Raw genomic sequence first — 27,009 nt, 5'->3', positions numbered from 1 at the left:
GCATCCCAAAGCAACAGAATATACTTTCTTCTCGAGTGCACATGGAACATTCTCCAAGATAGATCACATACTGGGTCACAAAACAGCCCTTCATAAGTTTACAAGAATTGAAATTATACCATGCATACTTTCAGACCACAATGCTATGAAGCTTGAAATCAACCACAGGAAAAAGTCTGGAAAACCTCCAAAGGCATGGAGGTTAAAGAACACCCTACTAACGAATGAGTGGGTCAACCAGGCAATTAGAGAAGAAATTAAAAAATATATGGAAACAAACGAAAATGAAAATACAACAATCCAAACGCTTTGGGACGCAGCGAAGGCAGTCCTGAGAGGAAAATACATTGCAATCCAGGCCTATCTCAAGAAACAAGAAAAATCCCAAATACAAAATCTAACAGCACACCTAAAGGAACTAGAAGCAGAACAGCAAAGGCAGCCTAAACCCAGCAGAAGAAGAGAAATAATAAAGATCAGAGCAGAAATAAACAATATAGAATCTAAAAAAACTGTAGAGCAGATCAACGAAACCAAGAGTTGGTTTTTTGAAAAAATAAACAAAATTGACAAACCTCTAGCCAGGCTTCTCAAAAAGAAAAGGGAGATGACCCAAATAGATAAAATCATGAATGAAAATGGAATTATTACAACCAATCCCTCAGAGATACAAACAATTATCAGGGAATACTATGAAAAATTATATGCCAACAAACTGGACAACCTGGAAGAAATGGACAAATTCCTGAACACCCACACTCTTCCAAAACTCAATCAGGAGGAAATAGAAAGCTTGAACAGACCCATAACCAGTGAAGAAATTGAATCGGTTATCAAAAATCTCCCAACAAATAAGAGTCCAGGACCAGATGGCTTCCCAGGGGAGTTCTACCAGACGTTTAAAGCAGAGATAATACCTATCCTTCTCAAGCTATTCCAAGAAATAGAAAGGGAAGGAAAACTTCCAGACTCATTCTATGAAGCCAGTATTACTTTGATTCCTAAACCTGACAGAGACCCAGTAAAAAAAGAGAACTACAGGCCAATATCCCTGATGAATATGGATGCAAAAATTCTCAATAAGATACTAGCAAATCGAATTCAACGGCATATAAAAAGAATTATTCACCATGATCAAGTGGGATTCATTCCTGGGATGCAGGGCTGGTTCAACATTCGCAAATCAATCAACGTGATACATCACATTAACAAAAAAAAAGAGAAGAACCATATGATCCTGTCAATCGATGCAGAAAAGGCCTTTGACAAAATCCAGCACCCTTTCTTAATAAAAACCCTTGAGAAAGTCGGGATAGAAGGAACATACTTAAAGATCATAAAAGCCATCTATGAAAAGCCCACAGCTAACATCATCCTCAACGGGGAAAAACTGAGAGCTTTTTCCCTGAGATCAGGAACACGACAAGGATGCCCACTCTCACCGCTGCTGTTTAACATAGTGCTGGAAGTTCTAGCATCAGCAATCAGACAACAAAAGGAAATCAAAGGCATCAAAATTGGCAAAGACGAAGTCAAGCTTTCGCTTTTTGCAGATGACATGATATTATACATGGAAAATCCGATAGACTCCACCAAAAGTCTACTAGAACTGATACAGGAATTCAGCAAAGTTGCAGGATACAAAATCAATGTACAGAAATCAGTTGCATTCTTATACACTAACAATGAAGCAACAGAAAGACAAATAAAGAAACTGATCCCATTCACAATTGCACCAAGAAGCATAAAATACCTAGGAATAAATCTAACCAAAGATGTAAAGGATCTGTATGCTGAAAACTATAGAAAGCTTATGAAGGAAATTGAAGAAGATTTAAAGAAATGGAAAGACATTCCCTGCTCATGGATTGGAAAAATAAATATTGTCAAAATGTCAATACTACCCAAAGCTATCTACACATTCAATGCAATCCCAATCAAAATTGCACCAGCATTCTTCTCGAAACTAGAACAAGCAATCCTAAAATTCATATGGAACCACAAAAGGCCCCGAATAGCCAAAGGAATTTTGAAGAAGAAGACCAAAGCAGGAGGCATCACAATCCCAGACTTTAGCCTCTACTACAAAGCTGTCATCATCAAGACAGCATGGTATTGGCACAGAAACAGACACATAGACCAATGGAATAGAATAGAAACCCCAGAACTAGACCCACAAACGTATGGCCAACTCATCTTTGACAAAGCAGGAAAGAACATCCAATGGAAAAAAGACAGCCTCTTTAACAAATGGTGCTGGGAGAACTGGACAGCAACATGCAGAAGGTTGAAACTAGACCACTTTCTCACACCATTCACAAAAATAAACTCAAAATGGATAAAGGACCTAAATGTGAGACAGGAAACCATCAAAACCTTAGAGGAGAAAGCAGGAAAAGACCTCTCTGACCTCAGCCGTAGCAATCTCTTACTCGACACATCCCCAAAGGCAAGGGAATTAAAAGCAAAAGTGAATTACTGGGACCTTATGAAGATAAAAAGCTTCTGCACAGCAAAGGAAACAACCAACAAAACTAAAAGGCAACCAACGGAATGGGAAAAGATATTCGCAAATGACATATCGGACAAAGGGCTAGTATCCAAAATCTATAAAGAGCTCACCAAACTCCACACCCGAAAAACAAATAACCCAGTGAAGAAATGGGCAGAAAACATGAATAGACACTTCTCTAAAGAAGACATCCGGATGGCCAACAGGCACATGAAAAGATGTTCAGCGTCGCTCCTTATCAGGGAAATACAAATCAAAACCACACTCAGGTATCACCTCACGCCAGTCAGAGTGGCCAAAATGAACAAATCAGGAGACTCTAGATGCTGGAGAGGATGTGGAGAAACGGGAACCCTCTTGCACTGTTGGTGGGAATGCAAATTGGTGCAGCCGCTCTGGAAAGCAGTGTGGAGGTTCCTCAGAAAATTAAAAATAGACCTACCCTATGACCCAGCAATAGCACTGCTAGGAATTTATCCAAGGGATACAGGAGTACTGATGCATAGGGCCACTTGTACCCCAATGTTCATAGCAGCACTCTCAACAATAGCCAAATTATGGAAAGAGCCTAAATGTCCATCAACTGATGAATGGATAAAGAAATTGTGGTTTATATACACAATGGAATATTACGTGGCAATGAGAAAAAATGAAATATGGCCTTTTGTAGCAACGTGGATGGAACTGGAGAGTGTGATGCTAAGTGAAATAAGCCATACAGAGAAAGACAGATACCATATGGTTTCACTCTTATGTGGACCCTGAGAATTTAACAGGAACCCATGGGGGAGGGGAAGGAAAAAAAAAAAAAACAGGTTAGAGTGGGAGAGAGCCAAAGTATAAGAGACTCTTAAAAACTGAGAACAAACTGAGGGTTGATGGGGGGTGGGAGGGAGGAGAGGGTGGGTGATGGGTATTGAGGAGGGCACCTTTTGGGATGAGCACTGGGTGTTGTATGGAAACTAATTTGTCAATAAATTTCATATTAAAAAAAAAAAAAAAAAAAAGAAGTAGGCAGACCTTTTTCTGTCCAATAAACTTCAGGAGGCTTCAGGGCATGCATGCTCCTTTGTAACTCTCTGTTCCATCTTCAAGTCCAGAGGGAGGTACAGAGGAGAAACTTTGAGTGTTTGTACCTGGGGAGTATGATGCAAGTCTACATTCTTGCAAGAACATCTTTGACTTTCCAAATGGGTTCACTTGAGCCTTCCTCATATGATTCTGAGGGAATGGAAATGTGTCACCTCTACCACAAAAGGATAGAGAAATGCCCCAGAACTCCTAGGAATTATCACCAAAGTATATGTTCTTTGATAATTTCTAGCTTTCTCTCATATAGCCTAGAGAGAAAGATAGTTGGGACTGTCATTTATATCAACTGAAAACCCATTCCTCTACAAGTAATCAAATTCGTAAATAACAGTTACCTTAAAGGTAGGTGTTTATTTGAGTTTATTTTCTCATCTTGCGGTAAGTCTAATAAGTGGAGGAAAGGTCCCAATGAGTACTTTATTATTCTTCCAAAGGGTTTCAGTTACAGCTGAGCTAAACTAATCTATTAAACAACTTTCATGACCTGGAGTCTTGAAAAGGAACTATTTTCCAAGTTATTTCATTCAGTATATATGTTTTTTAGGGACCTGTTAAGAGCTATATATTTATAATGTTATAATATATGGACAACCAAGGTTTGGTAGAGAGAAATTCATGCATATTACTTTATTTCAATAAAAGTGTAAAAATATAGACTGTAAACAATAAAATAATGTAGGAAAATACCAAATTATCAAATTACATAACCTTTGATTCACTCCTACTTTTTCCTCTTAACTGTGACAAACAGTAAAAGAAATTTCTCCACATCTTAAAAACTGAAAAATAGGACACCTTTTCAGAGAGAACCAAAATAAAAATGTCAGAGGACATCAAGTTGATCGTCAGCCCAGCTAGATTGTTTCTTATATCTGGGTCACATTTCAGGGCATGTAGTTGATTTCTTTTTGATAGATAAATTTCTTGGTTTCTCTATGTACATATATTTTTAAACATAATGCTGCATCACCATGTGGCATCCATAACACTTCTCTATAAAATCTGCAGTGCTTTTTCCAGTTGCAAAATACAAAATAATATGTTATAATAAAAAGTGGAATGAAAAATATATAAACCATAAGCTACCTTATATTTAAATGATTGTTTTGCCTGCACTATTACCACTGTATTTTCTTTGTTTAGTGAGCCCCCCAAAAATGTTTTGAAATTCAATTTATGACCCCCTTCATTAAAAATACTATATACAGGAAAGAGAAGGTACAGTGGAGAGTTAACTGATAATACACATTCTGTGACAACCTGGCACACAGGGTGTTAGGAGGGCCTGTGGGATCAACCCCATGGAAGGGAATGGAAAGAGGTAGAGGTAGACAGAGAGAGGGTGAGATGCAATTCAAGTACAATAGCAGTCTCTTCTAATCCCATGGAGAAACTCAGAAACCACAACGCCTTCCAGGTTTGTCCTGAGTTGAGCCAACATGGCCAGGCTCTATACCACCAAACAAGAAGAGTCATGCAAGTGAAGCAAATCCTGAAAGGGCCAAGAACAAGGTGAAGGCTTTCTGCTGAGAGCATGCTCAGGAGTTGTACCAAAAAGTCCATCCTTGAAGGAACATCTGAGCTATGCATTTCTAAGTAACTAGGTTTATTCTTGGATTAAGTTGGGCAGTGCATTCCTTCCTCCTGCTTTCACAGTGTTTGGTCTGTTTTTGTACACTGAAATGTGCTTAGTTAAAGTGGTTTAAGCTGAGTACCAAGGTTCAGGGAAACCAACAAAGAATGGTGAAATGCCCTGGCATCATCCACAGGTGGAAGAATTACTATCGTGGGGCTAAAGGGACAAGGTGAGGAGTTTATAGCTGGAATCTGAAGAGGGCATATGGTCTTGGGTGAAGATGAACATCACCTCTCAGCAGCTTGTCACGGAGGCAGCCGTGGGAAGAGCTCTACTGCTCTCTCTCTGCCCTGATCCCTAATCTCCTTCCAGAGCAGCCAGCTGAGTGAACCCAATAAAGAAGAGGACAAGGGAGCCCACTAATGTCTTAAAATCAGCTTCCTGAAGCTCAAGTTGCATGGTAAATTGTGGAGCATAAATTGGAAGTGGCAAATGGAGAATCCCATGCACATCTCTGTTCTGTGAAATCCAAGATTCAGAATCTATGTCAGAATAGTCTCTGTGTCCATAACAGGCATGGAACAATGAGTAATAGATGAGGTAGTAAATAATACATGGTCAACTAATGTTGAATCACTGGCTGGATAGCATGTCTTATTTATTTTTATTTGTAAACTTTGTGTGGGATTTGGTAGCCCAGTGCATTTTCTCAAATATCCTAAGAATGTCCATAATGTCCCAGAAAAAGATACTTTTTTTAAAGTTTATTTTGAGAGAGAACGAGAGAGAGAGAGAGAGAGACAGAGAGAGAGAGAGAGACAGAGAGAGAGAGAGACAGAGAGAGAAGCAGAGAGAGAGAATCCCAAGCTGACAGGGAGCCTGAGGTGGGGCTCAATCTCAGGACACTGGTATTGTGACCTGAGCCCAAGTCAAGAGTCGGATGCTCAACCCAGAGACACCCAGGCATCCCAGGAAAATATACTTTCAAAGGCCCCTCAGGTATACCAAGGAAAAACTTGCTTTTGCATTTCCCTCTACTGTCGAACTTCATCCACCTGACTTAAACTAAGTATCACTTTTTCCTTCAAAACAAAGATTATAAAGTAGAGGATTTATTAGACCTATGGAAGAATAATAACTTTCTCAAGTAATCAAAGAACACAATGGAAAAGAATCAACAATGCAATGTTAGCAAACTTCTACAGAAACAACGGAGCCAAACTAAAATTAAAGAAAAACTATAGATTGCATTAAAGTTGGCAATGAATTCAAATCCAGATAATTATTTTAAATATATAAGAAAAACCTCTGGGACATAATAAATGACTAATCACTATTATTACTATGGGCTACCATTTCTTGAGCACTTTCTATGTTCCACACCCTTCACTTAAGTGAATATATATATGTATATATATACATATATATAATTTTATATAATTTTACATATTAAGTCACCTCAGAACCATGTTTTACTCAAAATACCCATTTTTTATTTTTAGTTTTTTAAATGTAGAGTTCTTTTTAATGTTTATTTATTTTTGAGAGAGAGAGAGAAACAGTGCACACATGCAAATGGCAGAGATAGAGAGGGAGACAGAGGATCCAAAGTGGTCTCTGCACTGAAGGCAGAGAGCCTGATGCAGGGCTTGAACTCATGACCTGTGAGATCATGACCTGAGCCGAAGTCGGACACTTACCCGATAACCGACTGAGCCACCCAGCCGCCCCTCAAAATGCCCGTTTTAGAAGTATGAAAATTGAAGCATTGGGAGGTTAAGTAAATTGCCAATATTCTCACACTTATTTGAGTTGGGATTTAAAAGCAACTATGACTAGACAAATACAATTCCCATTATGTAAAACAATATATAGTTAGCCAACAAGTGGGAGCATATTCATTCTCACTAATTGCTGTGCTACTAGAATTGCCTTACTATGTGAGTGCATTACATACTTATTAAATTACCAACACTTTTTTTTCAGTGCCAGTTGGGTGGCAGAGGCAAGTGCAATCATGTAGTCAATGCTGTAATACTTTGAGAAGACAAACCAGGAGAATGCATCAGAATCTCTGTTCACAAAAGTTGCTTCCAATATCACACTCCTTGCATATTTGGCCAGGAAAATAACAAAGGAGCAAGAGAGAAACTCATATTGTCTGGCTAATTTTCTTAATCTCCTTTATTTGACTCCATAACCTGAGGTTTCTCAATCTGCTACAATTTACTGAGTTATCCTATAGTTTTAAGAGATTAATTTTAATTTTTTTTCATGTTTAACCCAATATAAACTACATGCTACTCTTACTAGTTAAAAGAGAAAAAAATATATAGTCTAGTCTTTTGAGTTTGAGACTTTCAAAGAAATAAAATATGAAATGCTACACCACCAGCAGAGAGTGCGTGGAAGGCACCTACCTGAGTGGCTAGAAGGGCCTAACACATTCCTGAAGGTTATCAGCAGTATGAACTTCACCAACTTCTGTCTTTCCTGTGTGTTTTTTTTTTTTTGTAATGTGAGGCATAATTGGCATATGTTTTATTGGCTTCAGGTGTACAACATAACGATTCAATATTTGGATATGTTGCAAAATGAACACCACATTAAGTCTACTTAACATCTGTCACCATATAGAGAAGTCTTTTTTCTTGTGATGAGAACTCTTAAAATTTACTCTCTTAGCAACATTCAAATATACAACACAGTGTTAACATCTATAGTCACCATGCTATATATTACATTTCCAGGACTTGGTTTTATTTGCTTATTTAGGGTCCACATATGAGTACCACATATGGTATTTGTCTTTCTCTGACTTATTTCGCTTAGCATAAAGTTTTCAAGGTCCATCCATGCTGTTGCAAATGGCAAGACTTTATTGAAACACATTTATTGAATCAACTTTCTCTTGAATGTTTTATCTAAATTTGATAATCCAATCATTATTTCTAATCCATATATCCAGTATGGGTTTCTTTATAAAATATTTATGAAAACAATAATTTTTTTTCACATATGACTTGTAACAGGTTTGGCTATACATTATAGTGGACATTAATTAATTCAGTTTTTATTATGGGATTACAATGTGTTAAAAAATATTGAAACAACCTTGGCTACAACAAGGCAAAAGAATCTGTGTCCTGTTAGAGCTTCAATGAGAAAGATATCTGTACCATTTTGGAAGTTGACCAAAAATAGAAACAACTTCCTCATGTTGTTTATCAGAAATAAGTAGCATAATGATTAAATATTTTTCAAGGACATCTTTCAAAAGTAGTACTTATATATAACAGAATTAGAGTTTCACTTTTATTTATTAAGTTATTTGAAATTTATTTGACTTCTAACTGACCTTCTCCTTTGTTTATCTTCCTTTTGTTATTAAAAGAAATTTCTTGCCTCTTCTATTTATTTGTGTCCAAGTTGCTCTTTTAAATGTTTTTTATTTTTGGTTTTTAATTGGTTTCTTGATTCTCATCAGTTTTCAGGGGGGTTGATTTAGTTACATTTATGTTCATGGAGGGGCAAAGGAAGCTTGCTATAGAAATGGTCTTGAAAAAGATTTTTAGGACCCAGAAGAGAAGATGGCGGCTTAGGAGGACGCTGGGCTCACCGCACGTCCTGCTGATCACTTAGATTCCACCTACACCTGCCTAAATAACCCAGAAAACTGCCAGAGGATTAGCAGAACAGAGTCGCCGGAGCCAAACGCAGACGAGAGGCCCACGGAAGAGGGTAGGAAGGGCGGCGAGGCGGTGCGCGCTCCACGGACTGGCGGGAGGGAGCCGGGGCGGAGGGGCGGCTCCTGGCCAAGCAGAGCCCCCGAGTCTGGCTTGCAAAAGCGGAGGGGCCTGACAGACTGTGTTCCCACAGCAAGCACAACTTAGCGTCTGGGCGGTCATAAGTTAACAGCTCTGCTCAGAAAGCTGGAAGGCTGGAGGACAAAGGGAGGGAGAGCTGCTGAGCCCCCTGACGACAGAGCTCATTTTGGTGGGGAACAAAGGCGCTTGCCAGCGCCATCTCCCCCGCCCATCCCCCAGCCAAAATCCCAAAGAGAACCAGTTCCTGCCAGGGAACTTGCTCGCTCCGCGCAAACACCCAACTCTGTGCTTCTGCGGAGCCAAACCTCCGGCAGTGGATCTGACTCCCTCCCGCTGCCACAGGGCCCCTCCTGAAGTGGATCACCTAAGGAGAAGTGATCTAAGCCTGCCCCTCCTGCCCCTGTGCACCTTGCCTACCCACCCCAGCTAATATGCCAGATCCCCAGCATCACAAGCCTGGCAGTGTGCAAGTAGCCCAGACGGGCCACACCACCCCACAGTGAATCCCGCCCCTAGGAGAGGGGAAGAGAAGGCACACACCAGTCTGACTGTGGCCCCAGCGGTGGGCTGGGGGCAGACATCAGGTCTGAATGCGGCCCCGCCCACCAACTCCAGTTATACACCACAGCACAGGGGAAGTGCCCTGCAGGTCCTCACCACGCCAAGGACTATCCAAAGTGACCAAGCGGAAGAATTCCCCTCAGAAGAATCTCCAGGAAATAACAACAGCTAATGAGCTGATCAAAAAGGATTTAAATAATATAACAGAAAGTGAATTTAGAATAATAGTCATAAAATTAATCGCTGGGCTTGAAAACAGTATACAGGACAGCAGAGAATCTCTTGCTACAGAGATCAAGGGACTAAGGAGCAGTCACGAGGAGCTGAAAAACGCTTTAAATGAAATACATAACAAAATGGAAACCACCACGGCTCGGCTTGAAGAGGCAGAGGAGAGAATAGGTGAACTAGAGGATAAAGTTATGGAAAAAGAGGAAGCTGAGAAAAAGAGAGATAAAAAAATCCAGGAGTATGAGGGGAAAATTAGAGAACTAAGTGACACACTAAAAAGAAATAATATACGCATAATTGGTATCCCAGAGGAGGAAGAGAGAGGGAAAGGTGCTGAAGGGGTACTTGAAGAAATCATAGCTGAGAACTTCCCTGAACTGGGGAAGGAAAAAGGCATTGAATCCAAGAGGCACAGAGAACTCCCTTCAGACGTAACTTGAATCGATCTTCTGCAGGACATATCATAGTGAAACTGGCAAAATACAAAGATAAAGAGAAAATTTTGAAAGCAGCTAGGGGTAAACGTGCCCTCACATATAAAGGGAGACCTATAAGACTCCTGACTGATCTCTCTTTTGAAACTTGGCAGGCCAGAAAGAATTGGCACGAGATTTTCAGGGTGCTAGACAGAAAAAATATGCAGCCGAGAATCCTTTATCCAGCAAGTCTGTCATTTAGAATAGAAGGAGAGATAAAGGTCTTCCCAAACAAACAAAAACTGAAGGAATTTGTCACCACTAAACCAGCCCTACAAGAGATCCTAAGGGGGACCCTGTGAGACAAAGTCCCAGAGACATCACTACAAGCATAAAACATACAGACATCACAATGACTCTAAACCCGTATCTTTCTATAACACTGAATGTAAATGGATTAAATGCGCCAACCAAAAGACATAGGGTATCAGAATGGATAAAAAAACAAGACCCATCTATTTGCTGTCTACAAGAGACTCATTTTAGACTTGAGGACACCTTTAGATTGAGAGTGAGGGGATGGAGAACTATTGATCATGCTACTGGAAGCCAAAAGAAAGCTGGAGTAGCCATACTTATATCAGACAAACTAGACTTTAAATTAAAGGCTGTAACAAGAGATGAAGAAGGACATTATATAATAGTTACAGGGTCTATCCATCAGGAAGAGCTAACAATTATAAATGTCTATGCACCGAATACCGGAGCCCCCAAATATATAAAACAATTACTCATAAACATAAGCAACCTTATTGATAAGAATGTGGTAATTGCAGGGGACTTGAACACCCCACTTACAGAAATGGACAGATCATCTAGACACACGGTCAATAAAGAAACAAGGGCCCTGAATGAGACATTGGATCAGATGGACTTGACAGATATATTTAGAACTCTGCATCCCAAAGCAACAGAATATACTTTCTTCTCGAGTGCACATGGAACATTCTCCAAGATAGATCATATACTGGGTCACAAAACAGCCCTTCATAAGTACACAAGAATTGAAATTATACCATGCATACTTTCAGAACCACAATGCTATGAAGCTTGAAATCAACCACAGAAAAAAGTCTGGAAAACCTCCAAAGGCATGGAGGTTAAAGAACACCCTACTAACGAATGAGTGGGTCAACCAGGCAATTAGAGAAGAAATTAAAAAATATATGGAAACAAACGAAAATGAAAATACAACAATCCAAACGCTTTGGGACACAGCGAAGGCAGTCCTGAGAGGAAAATACATTGCAATCCAGGCCTATCTCAAGAAACAAGAAACATCCCAAATACAAAATCTAACAGCACACCTAAAGGAACTAGAAGCAGAACAGCAAAGGCAGCCTAAACCCAGCAGAAGAAGAGAAATAATAAAGATCAGAGCAGAAATAAACAATATAGAATCTAAAAAAACTGTAGAGCAGATCAACGAAACCAAGAGTTGTTTTTTTGAAAAAATAAACAAAATTGACAAACCTCTAGCCAGGCTTCTCAAAAAGAAAAGGGAGATGACCCAAATAGATGAAATCATGAATGAAAATGGAATTATTACAACCAATCCCTCAGAGATACAAACAATTATCAGGGAATACTATGAAAAATTATATGCCAACAAATTGGACAACCTGGAAGAAATGGACAAATTCCTGAACACCCACACTCTTCCAAAACTCAACCAGGAGGAAATAGAAAGCTTGAACAGACCCATAACCAGCGAAGAAATTGAATCGGTTATCAAAAATCTCCCAACAAATAAGAGTCCAGGACCAGATGGCTTCCCAGGGGAGTTCTACCAGACGTTTAAAGCAGAGATAATACCTATCCTTCTCAAGCTATTCCAAGAAATAGAAAGGGAAGGAAAACTTCCAGACTCATTCTATGAAGCCAGTATTACTTTGATTCCTAAACCAGACAGAGACCCAGTAAAAAAAGAGAACTACAGGCCAATATCCCTGATGAATATGGATGCAAAAATTCTCAATAAGATACTAGCGAATCGAATTCAACGGCATATAAAAAGAATTATTCACCATGATCAAGTGGGATTCATTCCTGGGATGCAGGGCTGGTTCAACATTCACAAATCAATCAACGTGATACATCACATTAACAAAAAAAAAAAAGAGAAGAACCATATGATCCTGTCAATCGATGCAGAAAAGGCCTTTGACAAAATCCAGCACCCTTTCTTAATAAAAAACCCTTGAGAAAGTCGGGATAGAAGGAACATACTTAAAGATCATAAAAGCCATTTATGAAAAGCCCACAGCTAACATCATCCTCAACGGGAAAAACTGAGAGCTTTTTCCCTGAGATCAGGAACACGACAGGGATGCCCACTCTCACCGCTGCTGTTTAACATAGTGCTGGAAGTTCTAGCATCAGCAATCAGACGACAAAAGGAAATCAAAGGCATCAAAATTGGCAAAGATGAAGTCAAGCTTTCGCTTTTTGCAGATGACATGATATTATACATGGAAAATCCGATAGACTCCACCAAAAGTCTGCTAGAACTGATACAGGAATTCAGCAAAGTTGCAGGATACAAAATCAATGTACAGAAATCAGTTGCATTCTTATACACTAACAATGAAGCGACAGAAAGACAAATAAAGAAACTGATCCCATTCACAATTGCACCAAGAAGCATAAAATACCTAGGAATAAATCTAACCAAAGATGTAAAGGATCTGTATGCTGAAAACTATAGAAAGCTTATGAAGGAAATTGAAGAAGATTTAAAGAAATGGAAAGACATTCCCTGCTCATGGATTGGAAAAATAAATATTGTCAAAATGTCAATACTACCCAAAGCTATCTACACATTCAATGCAATCCCAATCAAAATTGCACCAGCATTCTTCTCAAAACTAGTACAAGCAATCCTAAAATTCATATGGAACCACAAAAGGCCCTGAATAGCCAAAGGAATTTTGAAGAAGAAGACCAAAGCAGGAGGCATCCCAATCCCAGACTTTAGCCTCTACTACAAAGCTGTCATCATCAAGACAGCATGGTATTGGCACAAAAACAGACACGTAGACCAATGGAATAGAATAGAAACCCCAGAACTAGACCCACAAACGTATGGCCAACTCATCTTTGACAAAGCAGGAAAGAACATCCAATGGAAAAAAGACAGCCTCTTTAACAAATGGTGCTGGGAGAACTGGACAGCAACATGCAGAAGGTTGAAATTAGACCACTTCCTCACACCATTCACAAAAATAAACTCAAAATGGATAAAGGACCTAAATGTGAGACAGGAAACCATCAAAACCTTAGAGGAGAAAGCAGGAAAAGACCTCTCTGACCTCAGCCGTAGCAATCTCTTACTCGACACATCCCCAAAGGCAAGGGAATTAAAAGCAAAAGTGAATTACTGGGACCTTATGAAGATAAAAAGCTTCTGCACAGCAAAGGAAACAAGCAACAAAACTAAAAGGCAACCAACGGAATGGGAAAAGATATTTGCAAATGACATATCAGACAAAGGGCTAGTATCCAAAATCTATAAAGAGCTCACCAAACTCCACACCCAAAAAACAAATAACCCAGTGAAGAAATGGGCAGAAAACATGAATAGACACTTCTCTAAAGAAGACATCCGGATGGCCAACAGGCACATGAAAAGATGTTCAGCGTCGCTCCTTATCAGGGAAATACAAATCAAAACCACACTCAGATATCACCTCACGCCAGTCAGAGTGGCCAAAATGAACAAATCAGGAGACTATAGATGCTGGCGAGGATGTGGAGAAACGGGAACCCTCTTGCACTGTTGGTGGGAATGCAAATTGGTGCAGCCGCTCTGGAAAGCAGTGTGGAGGTTCCTCAGAAAATTAAAAATAGACCTACCCTATGACCCAGCAATAGCACTGCTAGGAATTTATCCAAGGGATACAGGAGTACTGATGCATAGGGCCACTTGTACCCCAATGTTCATAGCAGCACTCTCAACAATAGCCAAATTATGGAAAGAGCCTAAATGTCCATCAACTGATGAATGGATAAAGAAATTGTGGTTTATATACACAATGGAATATTACGTGGCAATGAGAAAAAATGAAATATGGCCTTTTGTAGCAACGTGGATGGAACTGGAGAGTGTGATGCTAAGTGAAATAAGCCATACAGAGAAAGACAGATACCATATGGTTTCACTCTTATGTGGATCCTGAGAAACTTCACAGGAACCCATGGGGGAGGGGAAGGAAAAAAAAAAGAGGTTAGAGTGGGAGAGAGCCAAAGCATAAGAGACTCTTAAAAACTGAGAACAAACTGAGGGTTGATGGGGGGTGGGAGGGAGGAGAGGGTGGGTGATGGGTATTGAGGAGGGCACCTTTTGGGATGAGCACTGGGTGTTGTATGGAAACCAATTTGTCAATAAATTTCATAAAAAAAAAAAAAAGAAATGGTCTTAAAGGGGCACCTGGGGGCTCAGTCAGTTAAATGCCTGCCTTAGGCTCAGGTCATGATCTTTTGGTTCTTGAGTTCAAGCCCTGTGTAGGGCTCTGTGCTGACAGCTCAGGGCCTGGAGCCTGCTTTGGATTCTGTGTCCCCCTTTGTCTCTTCCCCTCCCCCACAAGCGCTCTCTCTCTCTCTCTTTCTCTCTCTCTCTCTCTCTCTCTCTCTCTCTCAAAAATAAACACTAAAAAATTTTAAAACAACAGAACAAAAACAAAACAGAAAAACAGTCTTAAATTCAATTTAAAAACTCCAAATTATTTCTATTTTACACCTTGATTTTCCTTCTACTTCATGTATCTGTTTTCCTATTAATTCCCCTGTTCATTTTTCCTTCTCCATTTTTATTCTGATATTGATAACTTCCATTATCCATCACTTTCCCTAGAAAGATGCAAATCAATGAAATTCTTCCTATTCATTGGCCAGACCATCTTTTTCCATATATAAACAAAACAATCTGTTTTAAAACACAGTCAAGTTGTGGCAAAGGTCAGTGTGGTAGTATAAATCCTATTTGCAAGGGCATGGAATAACAAGTACTGGGATGTGAAAATGTTGGGGTTTGGTGTGAATGGTCAAGAAAGAATTCTTGAGGTGTCCTAGGTGCAAAAAGTGTGGTTTTATTAAAGCACAGTGACAGGATCCACGGGCAGAAAGAGCTGCACTGGAGTTGTGAGTGGCTGATTATACACTTTCAAGTTGGGAGGGGGCTAAGGATAGCAAAAGTCTCTAAGGAGTTTGGAAGCAAGGTTTCTAGGACCTTCAGGGGGCTAGCTGTTATTAGGAAAAGGTCCTTTACTATTGTCTTGGAAAACCTTAGACATGAGACCATTCAGATGTAAATCAGTGGGCCAAATGCATGGAGGATTATTGCTAACATATATCTTGGAGAGTGGGGTAGAGATAAAGGAAGTTTCCAAAGGAATTTTTATATGTTAAAGGAGACTTACAGGATCCTAGAGGTTGGGCTAATGTTAAGCTAAGGTTGCCTTTTGCCCTTAGCAACGTATTAATGTATTAATATCGAGGCAGTTGAGTTCCTAGATGAAGGTCACTGGGCCTGTCTCAAGGACTTATCTCGGCTATAAGTCGTGAGGAAATTTATTTTTTTTCTTTTGCCTTTGTTCTCCACATTAACCCATACAACTTTTTTTTTTTTCAGGTAGATTTGTGGTTTAACTCACTGAATGTACCAGAGCAAAAGCTAGTTAGAAATTTATGATGTAGGAAGCTACCTGTTAGAACCTGGATTAATACAGACAAATCAAGCACCAATATAGGTAAAGGTAAAGTTTATGGTGAATTAATAAATATTTTTGTGTATTAGGATCAGCACTTTTTAAGAGCCAAAACACCTCTATTTCCATCATGACAACATTTATTTTACTGATTTATTAACAGGTTATTTGCTTTTCTGTATCTCTTAGTAGACAGGAGTTCTGTGAAGACTGAGATGTTTTAATTTTGCCTCCTTTCTAACCCCAATGTATTACCTGGCACATTGCAGGCTTTCATTAAACTTTGGTAAGACAAGGGATAATCAGAGTGCTAGTTGTATCTCCACTGGATATAGCAAATAAAGTGCCATTTTAAGGGGAGCTGTAGGAAAATAATAGAGCAGACTTATAGTAATTATATCAAAGAGATAAATCAGAGTCTCTTCATAGAATATCATTTTGTATGGTTTCTGGGTTACATAAGTTTTACAGCATAGTGGCACTGACAGCCTTCTCTAAACCTCTGCCAAAGTATGTTTAACCTGAGAATTGCTGGTCACTGGTGACGTTTCCATCCTGGAGAACAGAATTTGTGGATGCCCCCCACAAGAATCTGCATTTCCCATGAAGAGATCTGAAACAGAAATCTCAAAGGCAGAAGAAAATAGAAAATAAAAATATTTTTTTTTTGCCATGAAAATACAGCACTATTTTTTAACATTGGTTCTAACTTAAAATATATGTCAGTTGGCATGTTTTGCACTGGAAAAACAAAATCCATACTAAAGAAAGACACAGAAGGACACATAGGTATCTATTTTAGAAACAAGTATTCACAATTCTAGAGAGGCCATCTTACTGCAATTGAACACCTCAGAACCAAGGCAAGGCTTTAGTTTGTTCTTGCCTTTACCTGGAGAGGTTTGAACTGCAGACGAGGAGAAAAATATGTCCAAAACACTATTTGAATAACAAAGTGAATATGGACAGAACATGTTTCTTTTCTAATCACAACATGAAGAATTCACAATGGCTTTCTTTGTGCTTTGCCTTTGTTATAGTAACACCTATCCCAGTAGTATCAATTTCAAGAGCTCTAAACCAGAATACTGCTCTTGTTCTGTCAGAGGAAGGAGAACTCACAAAGTGTAATAGGAATCAAATGGCCTGCTTCTGTAAATGTGATCCTGCTTCAGGCGAGATAACAGGGGGGATGCTGACATCTGTGATGAAAGTCCAGGGAACAAAGGCTCTCATGAATGTGATTTATGGTGGTTGAGACCATTATGGTGCCTGTCCTCATTCAGTCATACAACTGAGATGGGAAAGCCTTACTTTCTCTTAAAGTTTTTGGAGAGAAACACAAACACACACATGCGCGCGCACACACACACATACACACACACACACACAAGTTTGAGAAAGCAAATACAATGCTATCAATGTTGCAGTGAGTTTCCTTAGTTGGGCAATGAATGGGGACTTCATATCCAATATTTAGAGTCACATCAAATGTAAGGGGAAATATACACTCTTGTAGCTCAGCCTCTTCCTCACTCAGTTCTTTGGGCAGCCAGTCTGCCTGGGAAAAGGAATCCTTCTGTTTTACCTTCCCTCATGCAGGAAGGGATGCTTGGCCCAGTAGACCAAGGCTTGTGATGGTTTAGCTGTGCCTGTGGTGAAGATGAAAAGGTGGAGAACAGAGGAAGGGAGCGACGCAGAGATCCCAATTTGACCCTGGACAGAGAAGCCAACCAGACTCTGCATTGCTATCCTGCGGAGATAGAGCAAGCACGCATTCTTTATGCAGAGGATAGCTACATTACTTCCCAAGTATATCGTTCTATTTGAAGTTTAAGTAGGATTTCAGTTATTCATTCAAGAATTTTTGAATACCTTGTGCCTGGACATATATAATTTGGTACCTTTTGAAACTCTACTAAGAGCTATTCCTACTATGAATGTGGTTCATTATATATATATATATATATATATATATATATATATATATACACACACACACACACACACACACACACACACACACATATATATTATAATTTTCTTTACTCCAGTGTTATAAAACATTTTTTACTACTTTAATAGAGAATAAGTGGTCATCCATTTAAATATCACCTTGTCTAAACCTCATCTATATTGCACTTCACATATTTTAACATGTAATCATTTTATGATAGTTTGACTCTATTCTTTTCAGTACCATTTTAAAAAAATCTTTCTTTGTAGGGGCACCTGGGTGGCTCAGTTGGTTAAGCATCCAATACTTGATTCTGGCTCAGGTCATGATCTCACACTTGTGAGTTTGAGCACTATGCTGATAGTGCAAAGCCTACTTGGGATTCTTTCTGTCTCTCTCTATCTCTGCCCCTCCCACACACTCTCTCTCTCTCAAAATAAATAAATAAAATTTACACAAAAAAGGCTCAAAAAGAAATTAGGTCCTCATATAGACCACAGATTTTTATAAAATTAGAAGCAAAACTGTGCTACATTTACTATCTAAACTTTAAATATATATGACTACTATATACATAATACAGTTTCTATATAAAATGATTTCTAAATTTTAAGTAAGCACGTTTACTCCTGACATCAACATGAATGGATTCAGTATCCTTGGTATATCTATGTAAAATAGCAGGGATATGTGCAAACAATGTAAATGTATTCAGCATTGCTCATTTTTATATCTTGTATTGTCATATCAGAATGGGTCTATTTCATACAGTATCTTGAAATGTTGGGACAGGGACTACAGAATAGTGTCCTTCTGTATACAAATATGTTTATTATATCTAGTATTAAAAAATCAAGGCTTTTTCCTATTACTCAATGACATTTTAAAAATATTTTGTACTTCATATGAATTCAGATATATTATACATATGATAAGATTTTTAAGAATGTATATAGGCAATGCTTTTGAAACTCATTAAATAATCTTTTGATTAAATAAAACATATATTGTAAGATGTATTTCATTTAGGGGGGCCTTGGTGGCTCAGTCGGTTAAGTGTCCGACTTTGGCTCAGGTAATGATCTCACAGTTTGTGAGTTTGAGCCCCATGTCAGGCTCTGTGCTGACAGCTCGGAGCCTGAAGCCTGCTTCAGATTCTATATCTCTCTTTCTCTTTCTGCCCCCCACCCATGCTCTGTCTTTCTCTCAAAAATAAATAAAAATTTTAAAAATAATTTAAAAATGTATTTCATTTACTCTTGCTTGAAATCCCTGTAACTCACCACTACGCATTTATATGCTTGAAGTTTCCCCCCAAGAATGTTGCCAGAAAAAAAAATGAGTATAGAAGGAGACTTAACATCACCAGCATTTTTCAATAATCACACTCAGTTTCTTTTTAAAAATGAACTAGAAACTTGGATTTTTATGCAAAACTAAACCATGCTAAGAATAGAGAAGCTAATATTTCACTATCCTTTATTGAGTTTAATAGAGTTTAATATTAGTGTTTAGAGTTTTAGAACTCTAAAAATCTGTTAGTTGCCTTTAATTGCAAGTTCATTGGTTATGTCACAGAACAGATCATCCTTGTTTGTGCCTGTGTCCCTGGTGCTGATGCAGGATCTTAACTAAGAGTTCAGTGCCAGCTTTTTTACCAGTCAGCTTGCTAAGCTGCATATGTCTGAATTGTATTGGTTGGACAGTTCTGAATGTTCAAGCTGTAAACCCTTAAGGCAGGGATTATTTCCACGGAAAACTGCATAACACAGTATGCTTTACCAGCACAAAGCAATTGATATCAGAATGCCCTAAAATGGAAACCAGCTTGGTTTGTGCACATTACATACAAGGAAGCAAATATACCCCATTGCATTTTGTCTATTCATCTTTTTGCACCTCTTTATTCCTTCAGCCTCTCTTACAGAAAAGCTATTTAAAGCACATTTCATTGTCTGATGTAAACTCCGATCAGACACAGGGTATGATTATTAATTGAGCACAAATTAACCCTTATTTTTAAGTTGCCCCAGAGTATATTGTTGTGACTATATATATATATATATATATATATATATATATATGGAATAAAAAAAACAAAAAAGGACAGCTGAGTGATTATTGGCTAATTAAATACATTCTTATTCTCATCACACTATGTGTGAGTCCAGAGTTCCTGGGAGATAGCCAGTTATGACACATTTTCAAGTCTAGGAATTATGACAAAATGACATTACATGCAAATCTGAGGGAAATATGGTTCAGCATTAATGCAATATGTGCTAAGTCAATGCCATTATGTTTTAGTATAGCTTTGCAATGAGTTCATTGCAAAAGCAAGTGAAAGTATATATTTATAAATCTCTTCTCACAATGACTTTAAAATATACTTATTATAGAATCTATTGTTATCTTTTCTAAATTTTTTTTCAACGTTTTTTATTTATTCTTGGGACAGAGAGAGACAGAGCATGAACGGGGGAGGGGCAGAGAGAGAGGGAGACACAGAATCGGAAACAGGCTCCAGGCTCTGAGCCACCATCAGCCCAGAGCCCGATGCGGGGCTCGAACTCACAGACTGCGAGATCGTGACCTGGCTGAAGTCGGACGCTTAACCGACTGCGCCACCCAGGCGCCCCTATTGTTATCTTTTCCAATGAACGGAACTCCAGGGTATATATGGAGAAGGATAGGAGAATTTCATTATTTACAAAAGAGAAAGAAATCTAAAAGCCTAGTCACCATTGTGTTGGTTGTGTCATTTCACTCATGTGTTTCTATGGCCCTTTCCCTCATTTAAGCTGACAGTATATTATTAATAAGGGCCAATGCCAAGGCCACCACAGCCAGCTTTTTTCTTGAAGTTATGATTTTTCCATTATTCTTTAAATAGGTAGCATCTGTTCGTGCTTTGGTTTCACGGCCCGTGTTCTAGATGTTTCCATGAATCAGGGAGAAAGTGATGTAAGGGAATATCTTACTTCCTGTCTAAGTCAGCAAATTTTCAGTTCTCAATCAGTATTTTCAAATTTTTGGGATTCTAAAAAATACTAAATTAATATACAGTATTAAAGACTGAGTAAGTCTTAGCAGCTTGATGAAATATATTCCCTTTAATATATTTGCATAATGGTTTTTATAAAAATCTCTTCTATGCACATCCGCTGTAGCAGGAAAAATGAAAAGCAAACCGAACAAGTGTCTTCACAAATTGATGATGTGTATGGCCCATAATTCATCTTCCATAATGGTGTTGGTCTACCCAATATAGCACTAGTTATTGTTGGAAAACTAACCAGTGAAAGCAAGCTATTCCTAGAATCTAGCCTCTATGCCCTGTGAAACCAACTCTTGTGCCCACATTAGCTGACCGTGTTTTGCACACTTGAGAAAACGAATGGTATGATTTGCATTCCATCTTTACTTTAGAGAGAAATCATAATCTACCCAGATATCTATTTTCTATCCTTGAAAGAATACAATTATTATTGTGTTATTTTAAAATTATAAACATAACTATGGGGCGCCTGGGTGGCTCAGTCAGTTAAGCAGCCGACTTCAGCTCAGGTCATGATCTTTCAGTCTGTGAGTTCGAGCCCCGCGTTGGGCTCTGTGCTGACAGCTCAGAGCCTGGAGCCTGTTTCAGATTCTGTGTCTCCCTCTCTCTGACCCTCCCCCATTCATGCTCTGTCTCTCTCTGTCTCAAAAATAAATAAAGGTTAAAAAAAATTAAAAAATAAATAATAAATAAATAAAATTATAAACATAACTAAATACAATATATACTTTATATGCTTTACACAGTGCTGGTGATATTTGAAGGATAATAAAATGCTTAAAAATTAAATGTATGAAATAGATAACACAATTTAAAATTTAGTTTCAGAAATAAGAAGGGGAAATTACATTAACTTGTTCTAATCTTTTCAGAAAATCTCAGAATTTCATTTTTATTTGAGCTACAACAAAACTCATAGTATTTCCATTAATGTGGATTGATATTTTATTTCCTATAGCTAGATGGTTTCTCAGTATCTTCTTCCATGCATGCAAAATTTCTTCTAATTCACATCTGGCCCTTTCTTCACTCGTGCCTTAGCAGGATAGGGAAAGATTCTCTGACCCTACTGCTTCCAGTCAATATTCATCCCAAACACTCCTGTCATTTCAGAGCCAGAGGGAGTCTCAACCACTGAATTTAACCAGCTGATAGGATACAATTGATAAACAGTAACAACAAAAAATAAGGTTGAATCAAAACATGCATAACAAATGCCACTAAAATATTTGAAACTAGTAAACTATTTTGCAATCTCTTTCTATTCCAATGTCTAGTATTATTGGCATTATATAGGTATTAGCTTATCTCATGGTAAAAACCACAAGCTACCTATGCTATTATGGACATGTGAACTTAGCCATGGCCTTTATTTTTATTACATGACATTTTTCTTTGAGAACTATATTATTAACATATGTAAACACTGTCACTAGAAAAACAACCACATGATGGAAGACTTAAAAGCATTAAAAAAAATGAGCTATGAACCAGCTTATAAAACAAATTAACTCTATACTTAAAATAATAGTAATGAAGAAAATTTTTAAATGGTGCAGATTATAAAGATGATCATGTTTTTACAGAGTCACACAGACAAACATTTTTAAAACTCCATAAAATTTATGGATGGTAGAGAGGAGTAATTGCCCCAAGATCACCAAGTTTCAAACTGACTTAATGAATGGGATATAAAATAAGGAAAGAAAGATGTGGAATTCAGAAGGCATTTGATTTACATCAAAAGACCATGACCAAATATTTTAGAAATTAAAGATAGTTAGAGAAGTGAAAGTTATTGGTCTAGACACAATTCCCACTACTTGTCAAATTCAAACAAAATTTAGATCTTGCTTTTGAGCAGTTCCACTAACTGCTTAAAATTTGTGAGTTTTTAAGAATGTATCAGATTCTGTTTGTTTACACAAAATCTACACATTTCTTCCTCCTGCATGTAATTCCTTATGCAATTATGTTTGGTATAGTGTTTCAATAAAGGTTGGCTCCTCCATTAAATCCAGGATAAGCCATTTCTAAAGTAAGTGGGAAATATTTACTTCATTCTCCTCCATTCTCATTCTTCATTTTAAGAATGGACCCATAGTACAATTCTAGTCTTGAGTATTAAGAAGTCTTTTTATTTGAAGAATGTTGCACCCAAAAAAAGATAAGTGAAAAACCCTACTCTTTTTGTCCGCCTTGAATTCAGTGGTGGTGTGATTACTGGTGCTGTGACCTCTTTTGACCTGAGCAACAAGCCTAAAGATAAAAAAGCCAATAGGCAAGAAGAGAAGAGCAGGATGAAATAAATATATCACACCATACTGTCACAAACGGCAGGACTTCCCTTCTTTTTTCATGGTTGAATAGTATTAAGTGACAATTATTCATTACATGGATATGTACATTTGACCCTTCCAGAATTGTAGTACATTAATTACATGCCTTTCTATGTAGAGACCCTTTCTAATTTGGCAGGTTATACCAAATTATACTTGGGTTGAATAAAATGCAATAAAATAACTACTCTTGTCAAAATATAATTATAAGAAGGAGGTCGACATGAAGCTTTCAGTATGACGTCTTTAATGATCTTTCTTAAGGCTTAGTGTGTACATGACACTTTAGAGCATTCCTAGAAGGTAGCAGTGTAGAAAACAATATGAACATATCCTCTCTACAAGTATAAAACCCATGCTGCTTCTTTGTTTCAAGAGCAGGCAAAATTAAAAAGGAACAATTACAATTTTGTTACAATAGTAATTTTTTTTTCTGACATCTGCATTAAGATTTGGATCATTACTACTTCGTATGAAAGTATTTAGCTCTTTATACCTATTCAGTTTATTAAATAAACTTTCCCAAATTAAAAAGTACGGACACTGCATGTGTGCACTTTGTGAAAAGAGGTCTCAGGGGAAATGAGAAGCTGAACTTGAATTCTATGTTTTGATAATCATACTTGAAAGGAAACTTGCATGATAAAAGTCTGTAAAATGCTTACAATTTCCAGTGTAAAATTAGGAAAAATAGTGGGTTACTTTTATTCAAGGAAAACCCTTTTTACCTATGTGTGTAGCTAAAAACATGAAGTGTTCAACTGGGATTACCATCAAAATCATATTCTTTAACACTCTGAATATTCTTTTAAATGCATTATGTTACATTTCTTAAAAGCAAAGATACTTTGGAATTTCTTAATGTTAACACAATAGTTTTGTGAACTTAAGTGTCCTTAAGCAACAGTTTGCTTACCTGTAAAACAGGATTGGCAGAATATCAGTTTTATTGGGTCTATGTGAATATTCCAATAAGATTGTATGTGATACTTTTTGCGGAGGGCTAAGTTTTTTATTTTAAATCCAGTATAGTTATATACAGTGTTATATTAGTTTCAGGTGTACACTGTTTTTTAAATCTTTTTTTTTTTAAAGTTTATTTATTTCTTTTGAAAGAGACAGCAGGGAGGGGCAGAGAGAGAGAGAGAGAGAGAGGGAGAAAGAGAGAATTCCAAGCAAACTCCACACTGACAGATGCAGGGCTGGAACTCACAAACCATGACATCATGCCCTGAGCTGAAACTGAGAGTGAGACGCTTAACTAACTGAGCCACCTAGGTGCTCCTCAGGGGTACACTTTTAAACTGAGGGCCGAAAGATGACAGGAAATGTCAGATGAAATGTAAGGGGAAAAATGAAGAGGAAGCAGTCGTTTTAGTTACAGAATATAGCCATGTGTGAAAAAGTAGAGGCAGCACAATTACATATTTGGAAAACAAAACAAAATGATCAGTGTATTAAGAATGTAGTGTCATGTTAGAAAAGCAAATGGACAGATGAACAGATCCCAGTTTATGAAGGAAATTGGTTTTCACTCAAATGAGCTTTGACATGCTATACAATTTAGAGAAATAGTCAAACTCTTTTTTTCCTTTCAAAATAAGGAGCTATTTCCACAGCACTCATTTCAAAATTTCACATAAGCTTTTCTAGTCAAGTCTCAAAAATACTAACCTAAGCTAGTTAGGACAGTCAGAACACATTTGAGAGAGAGAGTGATTTTGGACAGCAGGAAACAGGAAGATCAGCCCTGGTTTCACTAACAACAACAACAACAACAACAACAACACAGGGACTTGAGAGAGAAAAGATAAACTGCATAGACAGAATTGCTTGAGCCTCTGTGAATATGAATATTGAATAGGAATAAGACAGTGTTACACTCAGATGTTATTCTTAGATTTTAGGTTCATGAAATGAGGCTGAGAATTTGGTTTAAAAAACTGAGCACAGCTTAAAATTGGATTTTTTTTCCTTATACTAACTTAAAAAAATCAAAACATATTTATAATGTAACAAATCTTTCATATAGATGGACACACACATGCATACAAAACATACACACACACATTGATCTTTCTGGAGTTATGTCCCAATAAACTCACTGTAAGTTGAAAATATCATGAGTTAAAAATGTGTTTGATACACCTAACCTACCAAGCACCACAGCTTAGCCTAGCTCAACTGTGCTCAGAACACTTACATTAGCTTACAGTTAAGGACAACAATCTAACACAAATCCTGTTTTATAAAAAAAAAAAGTGTTGAATATCTCATGTAATTTGCTGAACACTGTATGAAAGTGAAAAATGGAATGGCTGGATGGGTACAGAATGTTTCTATGTGTACCAGTTTTTTATCCTCGTGATTGTGTGTCTACTGGGAGCTATGGCTGTCTGTCACTGCCCAACATCATGATAGAATATCTACCAAATATTGCCAGTCTGGGAAAAGATCAAAATTCAAAATTTGAAGGATGGTTTCTACTGAATGCATATTGCTTTTGCACTATCATAAACTTAAAAAACTAAGTTGAAGCATAAGTTGGAGACTGTCTATATATATCCATAAAGTACGTTTTATATTAATATCCTTGCATAAGATTTTGAGTTATATGCTACTATCTTGATTTTTTTTCAGACAACTGTAAGGGAAATTCCTGGGGGTTAAAATTTATTTTAATACATTTCACAGTCTCCCCTCCCCTCCAGGCTTTTTTTTTTCTAAAGAGAGTCATCAAATCTGTATAGGTCTGAGAGCTGAAAATTTTAGCCAAGTCCCTTAAATATTTTATTTCTTCTTTTAAACTTAGGAAATTTCCCTGGCAGCTGCTTTAAAGTCTTGGCTATCTTGCATATCTTCCCCTGAAGTTGCCATCCTGAGAAAACTTGTTCAGATAACAAATTAGAGTCCAGAATGTCTTCTTTATTCTTATTTTTCTTCTATTTTGGCTTTATTTTTTCTCTATTAGAAAATCAGAGTTACCAAAACATGGTGGTATATTCTATAGATGTAGAATGATTTTAATGACACTGAAATACGCATATTTCCTGGCTCAAAAACCAAACAATAAAATTGGATTTCAAGAGCCATTCTAGAGATATTAATGTGATCTATTTGTGGTAAAGGGACAAAAGTATAAACCATTTTAAGCCATTTATTACTATAGTAAATTGTAGTTGACTGCAGAGGATTAAGCTCAGGGTACTGGAAAAGTAGCAAGAAGAATCTTCAAATGATATTCATATCACATGAATAGTACTTAATACTTGTATTTTGCTTTTTTGTTTTTCATTTTTGCCTCCAGAAGTTACAGGTCTTATTTTTCACTTTTTTGGAAAAATTAGTAAAATAGGAAAAACAGTAGGACATAGAACTTCATAGTCTCTTTATTTCTCCATTTATATTGTTGAACATTTAAAATCTTTTAAAATTATTCTTCTCCAGGATGGCTGATGTTGCTTGTTGTTGGGATGGGCCAGTGTGTGCGTGTGTGTGGTGGCGGTGGGGGGGGGGGGTGGTTTGTATGCAGTTATCTTTTGTTTAGCAACTTGTCCAAACTATTTTTCCAGAACTATATTCCTCCTCCGTATGGTCACTGAAGACTTGGTTCCATTATCTCTGCAATCACCCAGTGACATGACAGATTGCCTTGAATATTAAACAATGGCCAGC

This window comes from Felis catus, chromosome A1 (genome assembly GCF_018350175.1).
Source record: "Felis catus isolate Fca126 chromosome A1, F.catus_Fca126_mat1.0, whole genome shotgun sequence".
NCBI lineage: Eukaryota > Metazoa > Chordata > Mammalia > Carnivora > Felidae > Felis > Felis catus.
This window is presented reverse-complemented; position numbering follows the sequence as displayed.